Here is a 19,962-nt window from a genome sequence, read left to right as displayed (position 1 = left end):
TGTGGGTTAAGGATTTAGGAAAGGAAATTTTAGTGAAGAAGCAAATTATTTTTTTTTTTTTTAGTTAAACTAATTGATTGGATTAGTGTAAAAATTTCCCTAATTGCCTGCATGTTAGTTCAGCTGGCCTAACAAAACTTTTTCCTCTATGGTCTTCAAATACAGCTCAAGGCCAATGGTACCATTTCATAGAATCATAGAATCATAGAATAGTTAGGGTTGGAAAGGACCTTAAGATCATCAAGTTCCAACCCCCCTGCCATGGGCAGGGACACCTCGCTCTAAACCATATCACCCAAGGCCTCGTCCAACCTGGTCTTGAACACTGCCAGGGATGGAGCATTCACAACCTCCCTGGGCAACCTATTCCAGTGCCTCACCACCCTAACAGGAAAGAATTTCCTCCTTATATCCAATCTAAACTTCCCCTGTTTAAGTTTGAACCCATTACCCCTTACCACTACAGTCCCTAATGAAGAGTCCATCCCCAGCATCCCTATAGGCCCCCTTCAGATACTGGAAGGCTGCTATGAGGTCTCCACGCAGCCTTCTCTTCTCCAGGCTGAACAGCCCCAACTTTCTCAGCTGATCTTCATATGGGAGGTGCTCCAGTCCCCTGATCATTCTCGTGGCCCTCCTCTGGACTTGTTCCAACAGTTCCATGTCCTTTTTATGTTGAGGACACCAGAACTGCACACAATACTCCAAGTGAGGTCTCATGAGAGCAGAGTAAAGGGGCAGGATCACCTCCTTCGACCTGCTGGTCACGCTCCTTTTGATGCAGCCCAGGATACGGTTGGCTTTCTGGGCTGCAAGCGCACACTGAAGCTGGCTCATGTTCATTTTCTCATCAACCAGCACCCCCAAGTCCTTCTCCGCAGGGCTGCTCTGAATCTCTTCTCTGCCCAGCCTGTAGCTGTGTCTGGGATTGCTCCAACCCAGGTGTAGGACCTTGCACTTGGCATGGTTAAACTTCATGAGGTTGGCATCAGCCCACCTCACAAGCATTTCAAGGTCCCTCTGGATGGCATTCCTTCCCTCCAGCGTATCAACCGAACCACACAGCTTGGTGTCATCGGCAAACTTGCTGAGGGCGCACTCAATCCCACTGTCCATGTCAGCAACAAAGATGTTGAACAAGACCAGTCCCAATGTCAATCACTGAAGGACACCACTCGTTACTGGTCTCCAGCCGGACATTGAGCCATTGACCACAACTCTTTGTGTGCGGCCCTCCAGCCAGTTCTTTATCCACCAAGTGCTCCATCCATCAAATTGATGTCTCTCCAATTTAGAGACAAGGATGTCGTGTGGGACAGTGTCGAACGCTTTGCACAAATCCAGGTAGATGACATCAACTGCTTTACCGCTGTCCATCAGTTCTGTAGCCCCATCATAGAAGGCCACCAAATTGGTCAGGCAGGATTTCCCCTTAGTGAAGCCATGCTGGCTGTCACCAAGCACCTTGTTGTTTTTCATGTGCCTTAGCATGCCTTCCAGGAGAATCTGCTCCAAGATTTTGCCAGGCACAGAGGTGAGACTGACTGGTCTGTAATTCCCTGGGTCATCCATTTTCCCCTTCTTGAAAATGGGGGTTATATTTCCCTTTTTCCAGTCATTGGGAACTTCACCTGACTGCCATGATTTTTCAAATATGATGGCCAGGGGCTTAGCAGCTTCATTTGCCAGCTCCTTCAGGACCCGCGGATGGATTTCATCAGGACCCATGGACTTGTGCACATTCAGATTTTTAAGATGGTCTCGAACCAGTTCCTCTCCTACAGTGGGCCCAAGGTCTTCATTCTCACAGTCCCTGAGTCTGCCTTTCAAGACTTGGGTGGTGCTGTCAGAGCCTTTGCCAGTGAAGACAGAGGTAAAGAAGTCATTCAGAACCTCAGCCTTCTCCAAATCCTGTGTAGCTAGTTCACCTGAGAGCTTCCTGAGGGGGCCTACGTTCTCCCTAATCTGTTTTTTATTTGCTATGTACCTGTAGAATCCCTTCCTGTTATCCTTAATATCCCTAGCCAAGTTTAATTCTAACTGGGCCTTAGCTTTCCTAACCTGGTCCCTAGCTTCCCGGACAACATCCCTGTACTCTTCCCAGGCCGCCTGTCCTTGCTTCCACTTTCTATAAAACTCTTTTTTCATTTGAATTTTCCTCAGCAGCTCCTTATCCATCCAAGGAGGTCTCCTGGCCCTCCTGCTGCACTTCCTTCTAGTTGGGATGCAACACTCCTGAGCTTGTAGCAGGTGATCCTTGAAGACCAACCAAGAGTCTTGAGCCCCCCTGCCCTCTAGGGCTATATCTCATGGAACCTTACTAAGCAGGTTCCTGAAGAGGCCAAAGTCTGCTCTTTTGAAGTCTAGGGCAGTGAGCTTGCTGCACTCTCTTCTCACTGTCTTAAGGATCTCAAATTCAACCATCTCAGGGTCGCTGCATCCAAGGCTGCCCTGGAGTGCCACATTTCCAACGAGCCCTTCCCTGTTGGTGAGCACAATGTCAAGCATGGCACCTCTCCTTGTCGGTTCCTCTATTACTTGCAGAAGGAAGTTGTCTTCCACACAATCGAGGAGCCTCCTGGATTGCTTGTGCCGGGCCGTACCGTCATTCCAACAGGTGTCAGGGTGGTTGAAGTCACCCAAGAGAATGAGGGCCTGTGTGCGTGAGGCTTTTCCTATCTGCCTATAGAGTGCTAAGGTAGAGCTATGTGTATATATATATATATATATATAAAACTATATAAGGTAGAGCTATCTTCCTATAGAGTTTCAGGTAGAGCTAACATGAAAACTTTGGTTAGATTTAAGTGAAACAGAATCAAGGCCCCAAGAGAGAAACACAAACGAGTACAGCTTACTGCCTTTTATTCTGTGTGAAGGAAACTAATTCAGGGACAAAATTATGTCATATTGGCATGGTCTTGTGTTGAGAATTATGTTTTGTTACATTACCTGGAAGAGATCACTGAACAGTTAGACTTGAAAATTGTCTAAATCTAAGCCATATTCTGTCATTCACGTATGCTGCAAAGTGTACAGAGCCAGCAAAATCATTCCCCATTTACAGAAAAATAGCTTAGTAGCACAGTGCTCCTGCACCGTGGCTTTAGGCAGGGTCTTCACTTTCCACTGCATTACCATGCTTCTACAGAAAAGTCAGGAAGAGACTAACCTCAAAACAAGAGTTGACAGCAATTCAAACTCTCCATGTGCATGAAGTAGCAGCATTATTAGCATATAAATCCAATCCAATGCCAGAGTAAACACTAATAATTGTTGCAAATATTAATAATTTAAATCCAATAGAACAAGAATCTCAAGAATGCACACATAGCTTTTGAACACCACTCATTCAGCTGAGTCTAAAAATACATTTTTGAATTATTTTGTTTTGTTCCATCAATGATTAATGCACATGGATAGACACTTAACAACTTATTCAGATGGAAAAGAGTGGTGATGTTCCAGACCCTCTAAGCGATCCATAACCTTTAACCAATATGTGCACTTTCTTCTTCGTATATCAGAATTCAGAGGGGATCTCTCAGAAGCACTCAGAGACTAGGGAAACAAATGTATTAAGGTGTCTATTAAGACTGTTAAGCACAAACATATCACCTCTGACTCAAAGAATCCATGGATCTTAAGGATTCATGGGCTTATGAAAAAAGCTTGAGATAGTGCTTATGTATAACTCTTACTACTACCTACAGCTATCCTCATCGCTAGACAGATATACTGGTCTGATACATTCCAGTAGTTTCATTTGTTGTTTGTAAAAGAAAAGAAAGAAAATTAAAAAAAAAGCCAAATACTGTATTTGATCATAGACAAGTAAAAATAATCAACAACATGGATTATATTAAGGTCAGTGCTACATGGCAGACTAAACCATCCCCTCATGACAGGCTCTTCACACTTCTTGTATTCACAGGAAACATTCCTGAAACTCCAGCTCAGTGCTTGGACAATACTGTCTCAATTACACACTGTTCCCATTAAAGACACTTGCACATATGGCTCTTGCCATTTCATTCCACAAAGAGTGAGCAAAAAGCCTTTGAGGAAGCACTTTCCTTCTCTTCTTGTGAGGGCCAAGATTGGCAGAAACAATATATCACACTGCTCACAAAATTCACCTTCCTTATCCTTTCCTGCTCTCTTCTCCCAGTCCACTGCAATCAGGGAACATGCAGGAGCATGCAGAGGTGCTTGCAAGCAGCGCCATTTTACAGCCATTGAACTTCTACCCTACACCAATCTTGCAGATTTCACTTTTTTTTTTCCTGAGGTGTTCATTACTTGAAAATACTTCATATGTATTTGATATTTTCCTCTTTTAAAAGACCTTCAGGTAGATACATTAATAGTTTACATCAGAAATAGGAAAAAACCTGGACTGTTAATATAAGAAAATTACCTGGTGCCTGGATAGGCTTGACAGAATAAGACGTAAAGTTCAGACAGAAATCCTCAGTGCTTGGTCAGGAGATTGAGCTCAGTCATTCAGACATAGACACAGATTTCTTAACCATCTGATCACTTCACAAATCACATTATCATAAATCACTGCAATTTCATTAACAGTGACACACCTCATGAAAAGTAATACAAACCACAGGCTAATCAAACTGATTCCAATGAATATTAATTTCCCAGTAATAAAAACTTTAGATTATGTGCCCTTCTCTAAATGCACTTCAGATAGAGGAGGCAGTTACATGACTGAAGAACACCACCTTTGGCTACAATGAACATCTTCAAAATTGTGTACATTGCTTAATTATTTACTTTAATTCATATTTCATTCTACTTCCAAGTCTGAAGAGCTCTAGTCAGCGATGCTGACAGCAGATTCATGCTGAGGAGCTGTTTAATAGACAGTCAAACACCCCTCCCCAAAAATCCCCCTCATACCAGTAAAAGACTTAAGAGCCTGGGGAAAAAAAAAAAATAAAAATCACTGCATGGAAATGACTTCAAGACAAAAATTAGAAGCAAGAGAACATTCTCGATTCTTCCATACCACAGAACAACATGCAGTAATCTTATTTTGCAATTTTAACAGTGAATGAGAAAGATGATAATCAAAATATCTGATAAAAGAGAAGCATAGATCAATAACCAGACAAGAAGAGAGAATCTATATTAACCTTAGGAACCAAGAAACAACCTCTATCTACAGCTCTCCAAAAAAGATCTTCAGGGAAAAATAAGCAGAAAACACAGCAAATTTCAATACCCTTAAATCTACCATATCTTTCCTTTGCATAATTCTGTACAACGATTACTGTTTTAAAATATTTTATATCTGTAGTTTAGTTCTCATTGATCACAATCTTCATCCAATTCACTCAATAAACACACCTGTTGCTCTGTTTACACACTGTAACCATTTGGCTCCACACCTACCCCAAAACATATTTTTCTGTCAGCATCTTGTCCATAACAATTTTGGATATTTTAAGTTTGCATTCAGGTGTCTTAAATTCTGAACAGAAACAGTAACTTTTGCAAGGGAAGATGCTTTGATGGCTGTATTTCACTTCATTCTGCTCTGTGAATGAGCCTGTGACCAGAATAGAAGCTGGGGGGGGGGGCGGGGGGGAGGGGGAGGGATGTTGGGTGTTTGGGATGGGAGGATTGTAGCTGTAAGGCTGGAAAAAGCAGGCAGGAAAAAGCAAACAAACAAACAAACAAACAAACAAATAAAAAAAAAAACGGAACATGGTTTCGGGCCAGGGTGGAATTCAGTAGGTTACCACAACGCACTGAGGGGGACATGCTTTGGGGCAGAATTGTTGCTCCTATTGTTTCCCTTCTGCTTCCTCCTCTTAGTCTCTCATATGCAGAAAAACAAAGAAAAAAACAAACGCACCCAACTTATGCTAAATTTATTTGGTTTATATGGTCACATTTTTATGTTTCTGGATTAATAGACAGCCTATATATACTCAGTAGAAGAAAGTGAGGCAGGTATTGGACACTCTCTTATCTACAAGCCATCTCTGCTTCAAAGGAAAAGTTAACAAGGAGACATAAGACAGTTTAAGTATGAGTCGTGCCCATCATTAAGAAAAAGTAAGTGAGCATTTTAGGAGATGTATAACTGGACTGGGAACTCACTAAAGGTTACAAGTTCTCCTGCGCTTTTGGATAATATTCTACATATATAGCTTAAGAGGTGACCTAAGTGACACAAAATATAATTTGATGGATAGAGGTGAGCATACAAGAAGTGTACTCCATGGCTGTAAGTCTCCCATTACAGGAGAAATCATGCATAAATGTCTCTGTTAGCACCACTTTTCTCAGTTTAAAAAACAAAAAAAAAGCAGCCTTCCTTTTATGTCTGGTAAGGGCAAGATCCAAGAAATCCAGGCTTCATAATTCCAATACTATTTCAAAAATATCTTTAGAAATTTTATATGTGCTTCTAGGATAGGGAACTTATTCTCCAAAATGCCTCTGAATAATTGTGAGGAATCACTACGCTGACTTGTACAAGTCCTTCAACCATTTCAGAACCAAATCCAAATTGTGCCTCTACCAGCAGCTCTGTGGCAATGCTGGAGAGCAATTCCCTTAGCTGTTTCATTCTCGGTTTTCATATTACCATACGTACACACACTAAAAATACTTAACATTGTGTATATGCATAACACTGATAATAAAAGACCACATGCAGGCATTTGTAGCTGAATTTCTGAGTGCAAGTACTGACATTTCCTGCTAATAACTTCTTTTATAAAAATTGTTCATCCCAGTTTTTTTTCACTTTTAATCTTCATGTAGTTCAGAAGAAGGATGAAGAATCACCCAACAATTATGTTTCCTAAATGGTAATATGAAATAAATGGGACCCATATAACCTGAAGTATAAAGTGTTTATAAGTGTCCTTGTGGTAGTGATGTTGGCATGAGTGGAGGTATTTTACTTATGTTTGAGCTCAGAATTTTGTCACACATTTTTTTCAGAGCAGGGAAATTAAGCCTCTTCTTTATGAAGCTTGTATACATGAGGCAGTTGCCATTTCGTGAGGCAAAAATCAATACGTACATAGTTAGTTATTTAGGTTTTATACCTCTCCTCTTTTTCTACTGCTTTTGAAATGGCTCCCACTTGCATCATAATATAATGACTAAAAAATTATATTCTTTTTCCCCAAAGTTCTGTTTATAAATAAACACTTCCAACAGTTCTTCAGTTTTGAAGAAAATACATGCCTATCTCACACATCTTGGTTAAAATACGTCATGATCAAAGATTAAGCCCTTGTCATGAAAAAAAGCAGTTCTTGTAAGATGCTTAAGAGGATAAAACTTTTTGTCTGACAGATGTCATAATAGAGAAAAGTAAAACTGTAGGATCTAGGAAAATATTACAGTACTTTATTCTTCCAGTCACTGATGATAAATGCGAGGAAGAAAAGGAAATAATTTTTCTTACATTTATCTTGACACATCAGTTTAGGTGCATACAACACTAAGCACTCAAGTTTTATTTTATTTTTTTTTCAATCTTATCAGGCCTGCATCAAATGGATTTGTCAATGCTTAGTTGAGTTATATTACAAATTACTGTTGCATATTAATGTCTCTTGAGATTTACTTCTGTATGTACAAGCCTCAAGGAGTATTTTCCTTTCAGCATCATTCAACTCATGTCATAAAAATACTACTTTTGCTACACTTCACTATCCACAACTTTTACTGTCTAATACTAAACTGACATTAGTTCTTCACATAAATACAGTAAAGGTACCAAGATTAAAAACAAGGCGAAATAGTGGAACAATCATCACTTGAACACAGCCTTGGAGGATTCTCTGCTCCTTGTAACCATCCCACCACCAGAAGTTTCCATTCTCATCTGTTCACTCCTGTTACCTCCATCAGGATCAGATACTTGAGTTAAGAGATACTACACGCATGGCCCAAAGCATTTTCAAAATATCTCTTAAAAGAGTATTGGATTGAGTAAATTTAAAGAGATGGAAACGAAATGTGTGTTTAGAAAGCAGGAAGACTGTCATGAATTGGCCATTAGACAAGCCCAGGTCAGGCACCCTGCCAGACTTCAGGTATTCAGTTCTGTTTTCTTGACCTGCAAGGGAAAGCTTTAGACATAGACTTACTAAGTCAAATTTCCAATGCACAAAATTCTAGTTACACAAATATTAGCCAAGTCCATGCAGGTTATAATTCTGGTATGGAAAGAGGAAAAAAAAACTTAATTTCCTACACTACATACTTTAAACCTTTCTTAATATATTTTATTTTAAAATTAGAAAAAGAAAAGTTCCTATAATACTAACAAAAGCATATGATTCCAGTGCAATACATTAACAACACTTGTGCCTGACATTTTAAAGCCTAACTTCTGATTTGTCAATCATTCTGTTATACAGAATAAAGTGTGCGCCCTTAACAAGTTTGCTGATGAGTCCAAGCTGTGTGGTTCAATTGATACACTAGAGGGAATGCCATCCAGAGGGACCTTGACACGCTTGTGAGGTGGGCTGATGCCAACCTCATGAAGTTTAACCATGCCATGTGCAAGGTCCTACACCTGGGCTGGAGCAATCCCAGGCACAGTTACAGGTTGGGCAGAGAAGAGATTCAGAGCAGCCCTGGAGAGAAGGACTTGGGGGTGTTCATCAATGAGAAAATGAACATGAGCCAGCTTCAGTGTGCGCTTGCAGCCCAGAAAGCCAACCGTATCCTGAGATGCATCAAAAGGAGCATGACCAGCAGGTCGAAGGAGGTGATCCTGCTCCTCTCTGCTCTCGTCAGACCTCACTTGGAGTATTGTGTGAAGTTCTGGTGTCCTCAACATAAAAAGGCCATGGATCTGTTGGAACAAGTCCAGAGGAGGCCATGAGGATGATCAGGGGACTGGAACACCTCCCATATGAAGATCAGCTGAGAAAGTTGGGGCTGTTCAGCCTGGAGAAAAGAAGGTTGCGTGGAGACCTCATAGCAGCCTTCCAGTATCTGAAGGGGGCCTATAGGGATGCTGGGGAGGGACTCTTCATTAGGGACTGTAGTGACAGGACAAGGGGTAATGGGTTACAACTTAAAGAGGGGAAGTTCAGGTTAGATCTAAGGAAAAAGGTCTTTGCTTCAGGGGTGGTGAAGCACGGGAACGGGTTGCCCAAAAAAGTTGTAAATTCTCCATCCCTGGTGGTATTCAAGGCCAGGTTGGAAAGTCTTGGGTTTTATGTTTTAGTGTGAGGCGTTCTTGCCCGTGGCAGGGGGGTTGTAACTAGATGATCTTAGGGCCCTTTCCAACTCAAACCATTCTATGATTCTATGATTCTCAGTTCCTACAATGGTACCATTGACCTTCCCCTGTTCTGCAGAAAGATGTAAGATGCTTCTTCATCAGACAAAACTTATCCCAAGCGTTCTTCTACACATATAAAGAAACTATGGCATCGTAAGACTTTAGAATTCTCACCAGCCAAATCTTTTGAAGAAAACACTTTTAGGCTGAAGCCAAAAAATTACAAAAATACTAAGTTTTTTCCTATTATAACAATAATCCACACAGAAAGGCCAAAGGGAGAAGAAATATTTTTACTTGATTTACAGACTAGTCACGAGCTCCATGATGGAAGGGGAAAAAAAAGAAAAAACAGGCTCCAAAGAAAAAAAAACAACCCAGACACAAAAAAACAACTTTTAAACTCTTAGAAGTTCTGTCATACCTCACCCTACACTTAACCACTGCCCCAGGCACTCCTGGAGCTGACATTTGCACGAAGGTTTTTTACAGATAGCTCATGTTTGACAACTTACTATAAAGACTACCCAGCACGCATCTGAGAAATTCCTATATTCAGTTCACAGCAAATCACATAGATGCAGAAAAGTAGCTTTTCTTGGGCAAGGCCAAGGAAAACCTGTTCATTCAGAAAGAATCACTACACTTTTTTGCCCTCTGCCCAGCATATTCATAAATTGCATACCAAAACAATTGTCCACCAAAGGAGCTTTTCTCCAGTCAGGTGAAATATTTAGAGCAATTTATTGCAGGAAGGTATACATGACCACAGCAAGAGAGGAAATATGTCTCTAACTCTTTAAACATAACCCAAGATCACATGGCTTATTGGACTACAGAACTCCAGAAATTCCATTCACTGTGCATGAATAATTTTATTTGCGCTTTTGTAGTCCATGACTTAAACACAAGGTGACTTTTCTGCTCACTGAACAGTACCTTTCTTCTCTGTGTTCAGTAGCTACCTGTGTGCAAAAGGATTTCAGAATTACTTTAAGGATAAAGGATGAGAAAAAGTTAGAGAAACTTGCCCCATCAGGGATCACACAGTGGTTACATTTCAGGCTGTTTCACCAGATACATCATTCTATAAAGTGGCTAATACAGCCTACAACAACACAGTCAGCTTCAGCTGAAGATCTATATGACAAATCCACACAGGAGACAACTAGTTACTAGTGTGCTACTTACTTGGTAATCCTATGAAATATGATGCGAGCCAAAGCTCAGACCTCACAAAATGAGCATTTCCAGCAACCATGAAAAATATACTTTTAAGGACCGCTCCACCAGAAATTCTTGCATACTTAAATAGATCTACCAGCAAGCATTAAGGACAGATGTATGCTCTAAAACACACCTATAAAACAGGAGACGCATGGTGTTCATTTTCAGTCTTATTGCCTGCAGCCTTTTAATTCATCTCTCTACAATCATAGAATCACAGAACAGTTAGGGTTCGAAAGGACCTTAAGATCATCTAGTTCCACCCCCCTTGCCATGGGCAGGGATACCTCACACTAAACCATGTCTCCAACCTGGCCTTGAACACTGCCAGGGACGGAGCATTCACAACCTCCCTGGGCAACCTATTCCAGTGCCTCACCACCCTCACAGGAAAGAAATTCCTCCTTATATCCAATCTAAACTTACCCTCTTTAAGTTTTAACTCATTACCCATTGTCCTGTCACTACAATCCCTAATGAAGCGTCCCTCCCCAGCATCCCTATAGCCCCCTTCAGATACTGAAGGCTGCTATGTGGTCTCCACGAAGCCTTCTCTTCCCCCAGATGAACAGCCCCAACTTTCTCAACCTATCTTCATACAGGAGGTGCTCCAGTCCCCTGATCATCCTCATGGACCTCCTCTGGACTTGTCCAACAGTTCCATGTTCTTTTTATGTTGAGGACACCAGAACTTCACACAACACTCTAAGTGAGGTCTCACAAGAGCAGAATAAAGGGGCAGGAACACCTCCTTCGACCTGCTGGTCATGCTCCTTTTGATGTAGCCCAGGATACGGTTGGCTTTCTGGGCTGCAAGTGTTCACTGAAGCCGGCTCATGTTCAGTTCCTCATGGACCAGCACCCCCAGGTCCTTCTCCACAGGGCTGCTCTGAAACTCTTCTTTGCCCAGCCTGCAGCTGTGTCTGGGATTGCTCCAACCCAGGTGTAGGACCTTGCACTCGGCATGGTTAAACTTCATGAGGTTGGCATCAGCCCACCTCACAAGCATTTCAAGGTCCCTCTGGATGGCATTCCTTCCCTCCCGTGTATCAACCGAACCACACAGATTGGTGTCATCGGCAAACTTGCTGAGGGCGCACTCAATCCCACTGTCCATGTCAGCAACAAAGATTTGAAGAAGACCAGTCTTAATGTCAATCACCGAAGGACACCACTCATTACTGGTCTCCAGCTGGACATTGAGCCATTGACCACAACTCTCTGTGGGCGGCCATCCAGCCAGCTCTTTACCCACCGAGTGCTCCATCCATCAAATTGATGTCTTTCCAATTTACAGACAAGAATGTCGTGTGGGACAGTGTCGAACGCTTTGCACAAATCCAGGTAGATGACATCAACTGCTCTACCGCTGTCCATCAGTTCTGCAGCCCCATCATAGAAGGCCACCAAATTGGTTCAGGCAGGATTTCCCCTTAGTGAAGCCACTCTGGCGGTCACCAAGCAACTTGTTGATTTCATGTGCCTTAGCATGCCTTCCAGGAGAATCTGCTCCAAGATTTTGCCAGGCACAGAGGTGAGACTGACTGCTCTGTAATTACCCAGGTCATCCATTTTCCCCTTCTTGAAAATGGGGGCTATATTTCCCTTTTCCCAGTCATCGGGAACTTCACCTGACTGCCATGATTTTTCAAATATGATGGCCAGGTGCTTAGCAGCTTCATTCGCGAGCTCCTTCAGGACCCGCTGATGAATTTCATCAGGACCCATGGACTTGTGCACATTCAGGTTTTTAAGATGGTCTCGAACCAGATCCTCTCCTACAGTGGGCCCAAGGTCTTCATTCTCACAGTCCCTGCATCTGCCTTCCAAGACTTGGGTGGTGTGGTCAGAGCCTTTGCCAGTGAAGACCGAGGCAAAGAAGTCATTCAGAACCTCAGCCTTCTCCAAATCCAGGGAAGCCAGTTCTCCCAATAGCTTCCTGAGGGGGCCTACGTTCTCCCTAGTCTGTTTTTTATTCACTACGTACCTACAGAATCCCTTCCTGTTATCCTTCACATCCCTAACCAAGTTTAATTCTAACTGGGCCCTATCATTCTTAACCTGGTCTCTAGCTTCCCAGACAACATCCCTTTATTCTTCTGAGGCCGCCTGTCCTCGTGTCCACCTTTTATAAGCCTCTTTTTTCATTTGAATTTTCCTGAGCAGCTCCTTATACATCCACAGAGGTCTCCTGGCCCTCCTGCTGCACTTCCTTTTACTTGGGATGCAACATTCCTGAGCTTGTAGCAGGTGATCCTTGAATCAATCAATCGTATGTGTTTGTCTCTTTTAATGTCTTCTCAGTCCTGGGTCAGAAAAACAACGGCTGTACTTGTCCGGGGCAGAGAATACATCACTCAAGAGCATGAATAGCTTTCTTTTTCCTATGAGGCACCTAAAATCATATCATCCACAGACAGGCGACAGGCAAATACAAACAGGTCCAAGCACTCATCAGATTTTGGAAAAAATTAACTAGTTTGTTAAGAATTAGATCATCAGCAACAGTATTTGTAATATAGCCTTTAAGCTATGCCCCAAAACCTGTTGATCCACTACTGAAAGAGCTGAATGGAAGCTGCAGTTGTCTACAGTTCAGGGTAGGAAAAGAAAAAATTGTCTGCCAAAATTTTTAAGATGCCAGAATTTAATAAGAAGAATTATTCTATTTCTGATAAAATTCTTGAAATCATGAATACACAAGGCTGATTGTCTTTAAAAACACCCTAAATAATCCACAAACGTCCCACACTCTTTCACAAATCCCTTTGTCTTGATACACAATTCACCCCTTCAACATGAAACAAGCTTTTTCCATTTTTCAGCAGTTGAATGTATTATTTTTTTCCACCTCTCATTAAGACAGTTCTTTTACATTGCTTCGAAATGCAGCTCTGGTCAACCTTTTATTTTCAGTGATTTATACTTATTTCATTTCCTGATGTGCATTATTCCTGGCACTAACAAGAGTGAGGCAAAGCAGATATGCAATAGCTTTTCTCTTTTCAAATATTGCTAGTGAATAACTGAAGGACTAGATTTCTGATTCTGTAGCTATTTTTTTTAATTGATTTGTATGTTCAGACCCCATGCATAGGGGCTGGTTTTACTTTCTAGGAAACAGACATTAAAAGAGAACACTGACAACACACTTGCTTTATTAATATTGATGGGGCATGTGCATAGTGGCTACATTGTACATGTACAGTTAAACTACATTTTCCACTGAATTCTGTACATCAAAAAACTAGAAATCAAGAACACTTTGTGCTCTTTTAACTTCAGCCAGAGGTACAGCAGCCTCAGAACTCCCAAGCTGCTTCAAATCAGGGCTCAGTGGACTATTAAAAGCCTTTTCAGAAGCTTCTGCTCTCAGCTTGTCTCATAAATTGGCTCAGGACACTCTCCAAGAATTCTTCCACCAGCATGGTAATATTTCATTATCTTGTGTAAGAATTTCCAGTACATCCTTGTCCCAACATGAGCAAGGAGCAAAACAGAACTCAAATACCGTGGACGGAGTGGTGAAGTGTATGAAATGGCCTTCATCAGTGCCACAATCACACCAGACACTTAACCTGGCAGTTCAGGTTTCAGAGCGAGACTTTTGATTTTAAGAACCCAACAATTTCAATTTAGCAAGAGGAAAATGTCTTCATAAAATTAACTAAAATAATAAAATACTGACTATCCAGTGACATGTTTTTCAACATCTTACCTTTAACATCACTGTTTTTTCAAAACAGCCAAAAAATTCCTTTCCTTTCCTCAAAGCAGGCTGTTCCATCTCCTCTGCTGTGCAATGAAAATCTATCATGTAGCTCCTAAAAAATTTTACAGGAAAATATAATTCAAAGAAATTATAGTTTGCAACACTTTCTTACATTCCACATAAAAAAAAAAAAAAAAGATAAGAGATCTACCTCAACGACTAGCTTATGTAAATCAGTATGATTTCCCTGAAATCCAAACAGTGTGAATTTACATTCACAGGCAGGACCACAATCTAATCTGAATTACAACTGCTAACATGCAAAACTAGCTTTCCCTTTAGTTTGAAAGTTACAATTACAAGATCTAATTATTTTTTAATAAATCATTATACAATACAAAGAAGTTTTAATAAAAAGCAAATTTTTGAAACACTGCATACTTTTCTTACAAAGAAGGCTGCAATACTATTATGACAGGGATAATCTTGTTTATTCAGTTACAGAAGTTAAATGCAAACAATATAAACCAACCAACAGAAAAAAATATACTTCTCTTCATAAAGCATACACAAGATTATTTATGATATAAATAAAATCCAGAGAGTAATCTTGGTGAATTATATATATATGATATACATAACGTGAAATGAAAAACATGAATCAACATTTAATAAGCCTTAGATATTTTTTCACAAAACAGCTAATAAACTTTTTCCTCTCCTTCCCTCCACAAAAGCATTAAGCATGAAGTGAGTAAAATATTTTTGGACACTTGGTGGTTAGATCAAAATCTCCTGAAAGGTTCTCTTATGTCTCCTCCATTTCCTGTACTTTACATCCAGGACGTTTACAAAAAACCCAACTTCTGTTGTTTCAGCTGGTAAAAATTTAACAGCGTTGCTGCAAATTCTTTAAAAAATTTGAGAAACTATTCTTTCCTTTAGCATGCCACAGTCATCGACCATCTTTTGTCAAAGTCTCTTGTTTCAAATAATAAATAATAATAACATCATAGAGTCTCCCAATAGTTAATGGTCAAAAGAAATCTGAGTAAATAAGAATCTAGCATAGTTTTTATCATGCTTAATCCTTAGCCTATAATCACTAAGTATCATATTATCTACAAAGTATGATCAATTTGGGCTGAATCCAATAGAAAACATCTCTAGGCTTTTTGACTACAGAAATGGAAAAGCTGGCTCAAAACAGGTCTGTTTTATTCAGAGGAAGGTCATGGTTATAGATACCAAAGTGTAGGCCCTTGTAGCAGACTAAAGCTGGAGAGCAGATCAGGTCAAGAAGGGATAAAATTCACCAAAATTCTGATTCACTGCCATTCAGCGCCAGACCCCACACATAATGTGAAACAACTGTATTATTGCGCCCCCCCAGATTGTGCAGAAAACCAAAGGGATTATTTTACATGCTTCTGTCCTTACATGTTTCTAAATGAAGATCCATGAACTAAATTATTTTGTGAATATTTCAGTGCAAACTCAAAATTTTCAGTTACATCCATTAAATATATTAACAGTTCTCTTCTAAACCCCGAGTCTCAAGACAACCAGCCTCTTTCCTTGGACCACATAGTTGCACCTATTAAATGAGGGTCAGTTATAATGTCTTATCTACAAGCTAGAAAAATCAAAGAAAGCAAAATATAAAATCCTTTTCCAGAAAAGCATTATAGCTAAATAACCCACACCAACAGAAGAATATGCAGTACATTCTCTCTTGGGTAATTTGGGATTTGAAAACAAGTGTTTTCTTACTGTAGTGCTATCTCCAGGTTTTTAAAATAGAACTTGATAACTAGAGCAAAACTTTCTGTGATGAGACAGTAAAATGCAGCAGGCCCTATAACCTATACCCCATAACCCCTATTCGAGTCTCTGGTTCTGTATTTTTATTTATCATCTTTAACTGGTTACCCTAGAAATAGCTTAGAAAAACACTTCTAAGTAAATTCTTTGTCAAGAAAGAAAAACAAACCAACCTCTTACTGTTTAGAAAAGGCTGTGTCTTGGAAATCTGTTATGATTTCACTTATTGATAAAATCAGACAGAGAGTTGTCTTTGCTAAAATACTACAGCCTGTAAAATTTCACTCAACTTCAACTTCATATTTTAAATAGAATTAATTCTAGCAAATAAAAGGCAGCACAAAAAATTTACATGCAAAATAATCAGCAGAAAAATGTACAGAGAGATTACAACAGGTAAGTTGAAATACTTTTATTTTCAATTATACATTTAAAAAAATAGTGGCCTACAAAAATATCCCATACTATTATGAAACAAAGATGACTTAAAACTGAAAGAAAGAAGGATATGTCGACTAAAACTAAGGGGAGCATGTCAGGCTCCCACAGACTACCCAGGTAACTGCAGGAGTTCTTCAGCGAGGGGAAGTTGCATTGGCTGTTGGGGGGTACTACCAAATTCAACCCTTTTAGGAGGCAGCTGAGCAGAGATACTGTAGATCTACCTCAAGATCTGCAGTCAGGCATTGGAATGGCTGCATTTGGGCTGTGACTCAATCAGCTGGCTCTTACAGCCATGACAGGGAAAAAAAACCCAAACCTCAAAGCCACCTTACCCCATACCACCCCTAACCCCCTCACAAAAAAAGAAAATAAAAGAACAACGCAAGAAAAAAACAACTCGGCAGCTTCTTAAATTTAAGTTTGACTGCCAAAATTGTCATCTTCTCCATGTTTAAAGCAGACAGGTCTCAAAATACAACCAAATGGTGCAGTACCTTCTAAACATTGCCAAGTACAAGAAAATGTCTTTCAGACTAAATAAAGTCAGTAATGACAAACACATGAAACAAAACCTTGTACAGTAATATGGTGATTAAATCTGAGTACTGTGCTTAGGTTTCCAGATAGCTTTGGTGCCAGACACAATGTGATTGGCATCCTATGACTGTAGGCTTTGAAAATTGTTTCCTTTGAAGAGGATTTCTATTCTTTATTGACCAAAAAATATTATTCCTTTTTATTTTCCTGCTTCTAATGCAGTGGACTATCTCTGCCAGAGCACTGCATGACCAAGTACTTGCAGTTACATACTTTTTTTTGTACGAGGAGTTTTAGAACATATCATATATTTCAAAATACATAACTCCTTCAAGGCATTTTGCAAGATGGCTGTCCAAATTATCAAACAATGGATCATTATTAAGAAGTGGCAAAAATAAGCTTGAAGTTATTCTAAGATGAGAACATTGAACTCTGACAGGTTTGGGTTTGTTGGTTTGCAGTATCTTTATTGGCATTTAGATAATAAATCTTTTAAAAATATTTTCCCAGGAGTTAAGAAGCTAAACTCTAACTTCTTTGTTTCTTTGTAGTCTATTAATATGACCCAGAAGTTCCAGACCGAAATAACTCTTAATAGCCTTTACCTGAGGATAATAGCAATTGAACATAACTTGAACTTCCCAAGTTTCTGCCATTTTTTTCCAAAATGCTTGGAAGTTTATATTATAAGACACACTGAATTCCATAGAGTGGTTCCAAGAGAATTTAAAATTAAAATACAAAAGGGATCTTTGCTAAAAAAAAAAAAAAACAAAAAAAAAACGCACAAAAAAAAACCAAAGCAAACCAAACCAAAACACCAAAAAAGCTATAAGAAAAGGCAAAATCCATCTTTTTCAGTTCAGGCATTTTCAGCATTTTCTATGCATAGGAACCCTGAGAAGCATTAGAAAGGTCACACACATCCCAACAGAGAAAAAAATCACTGTATGTCTCTTCAAAAGGATATTGTCTTTTTCCTTAGCAGCACTCTATGCCTATGTCCATCAACACGATAGAAGTCAAATACTCAGTATGTGCCATTGTTTAAGCAATGGCAGAAGAAAGAATGGTAATCGAAAAAAAAAGAACTGTATTAAAAGAAGTTGATAGAAAAATATTACACTTTTGAAGATGAGAATAGAAAATATGAAACGTATTAATTATTTAGGTAAATGAACAGTTACTAAAAAGACACAAAATATTAATTCATTCTAGTTATATTTCTATTCTTTCAGCAATTTTATTTTTAGGCTACAGGATTGTTCTTAGTGTGACACAAAGACTTACTTGCTGTAAATAACACAATACGGAATGAACCATCCAAAACTACACTACGCAGCTCTGAAATACAGACTTTGAGTGTGGCAGAGAAAGCTTCCTCAACTTTTGTTCTGCAGTCTCTTAACTTTGTGTTGTCTTTTTTTCCTTTGTGTGTCAATATATGACAGTGTGTGCGTATATAGATAAATTCATTGACTCATAATGACTAAGCAGAACTCTTTACAACCTGTACACATTTAACAGGCACAGTCTAGACTAGAAAATCTTGAACTGTATTTTATAAATACATTAACATACAACTTCTTCATTAAAGATGAAACCATTTATGACAAGGCCAAGCAAAATCTGTGCAAGTCTGTCAGGTGACACTATTTGAGAAATAATGTAGCAAAAACGCCCTTGAGCTACTGCAGAGAAAAACTATAAATGGTCTCTACTGTGAGATTCCGGATCTGCAGAAATCTTAAATGCTGCAAGGGCTATAATCATGATTAAATTAAAAGTATACTGTTTGACAAGTGCTGCTGCAGCAATTGTCCCATTTGATGCTATACTATGCATTTACAAATTATGCAACAGGCTGTTTAGTATGCATATATGCTTGGAAAAATGCCCAAATCAGCAAGACCAAATGTTCTGCTTGTGTAAATTGGTGTAACTTCATAAATCTCTATTTGAACATATCACTACAATCCTTTTTTGTTTCCTCAGCAAATTAGCTTAAAACATACATGCTTCAAAGGATGTGGATGACTTGTTTGGTTCTTAGCAAGAGGGAACAATATGCAGTCCCTTGGCTGTAAAAATGAGTGATATAGCATATGCATGTGTGAAGCAGTTCTCCACAAAAGAGGCTCTTTATTTTGTGATGATTAAATGATTAATGGTCACAGAACTGTGATACAGATCACTAACAGTGATCTGGGACATGTTTTAAATCAGTAAGAAAGTTGTTCACACTTTTAGCACCATAGTGTAAATCAGGGCTGTTTTTCAAAAGCTCTTTTCTGAGCTTGAGTGCATCAGCTCAGTCTCTGGGACTGGCTAGGCTCCTAAGAGCAGAACTGCACAATTTAAATCGATACAAGAAGGGTTGCAGCCTTCTTGTGGCAGATTTTCATTCCATAATATAACAGAAATAACTACAGGTTTCAGCAGATATTATGCACCATTTCCTTTAACCTTACAACAATTCCCCAGAATTGTGGTAAAATTTGCACAACAAATGGATGGCTAATACTAATATACTTTAAGAGTTTCCCTTTACTATTACTTCTTTAATGCAACCTGCTTATGAATTAATGCAAGGTTCAAATTATTAATAATCTCCAGATATTACCTGATAATTTCTTCTCTTCTGCTTAAAAATAAAGTCAATTTATAATTTCAGTATGGAAATTGGCAAAAAATGATCCAAGAACAAATTTTCAGCAGGTTTTTAAATTTTAACAACAAACTTTCTAATGGGGTGAAGAGACACAAACTTGGTCAGCCACCTCATCAGGCTCTCAGTTCTACAATGCCAGCTTTAATTTTGTGAGTTTTCAAAATTATTAATGCAAGGTAAGACTCTACAGTGATTTCACATGGCAACCCATCTGTAGGCTGAAAGACAAACCCAGTTTGGCAAGCCTTGACTCCT

The 19,962-nt window shown here is 39.4% G+C and overlaps 1 long non-coding RNA gene across 1 annotated transcript; it reads right to left on the bottom strand.

Annotated features, from left to right (window-relative positions):
• Positions 1–10,106: 10,106 nt before the first annotated feature.
• LOC133213842 (uncharacterized) lies at positions 10,107–18,544 on the bottom strand. The gene is made up of 3 exons (XR_009725913.1): positions 18,394–18,544; positions 14,235–14,340; positions 10,107–10,254 (listed from the first exon to the last, which is right to left on the bottom strand). It is a non-coding gene; the product is annotated as an uncharacterized LOC133213842 (long non-coding RNA).
• Positions 18,545–19,962: the final 1,418 nt, after the last annotated feature.

This window comes from Neopsephotus bourkii, unplaced genomic scaffold, assembly GCF_033783945.1.
Source record: "Neopsephotus bourkii isolate Nb327-2 ecotype Australia unplaced genomic scaffold, CSIRO-AGI_Nbou_v1 NB_847, whole genome shotgun sequence".
Classification (NCBI taxonomy): domain Eukaryota; kingdom Metazoa; phylum Chordata; class Aves; order Psittaciformes; family Psittacidae; genus Neopsephotus; species Neopsephotus bourkii.
This window is presented reverse-complemented; position numbering and strand designations above follow the sequence as displayed.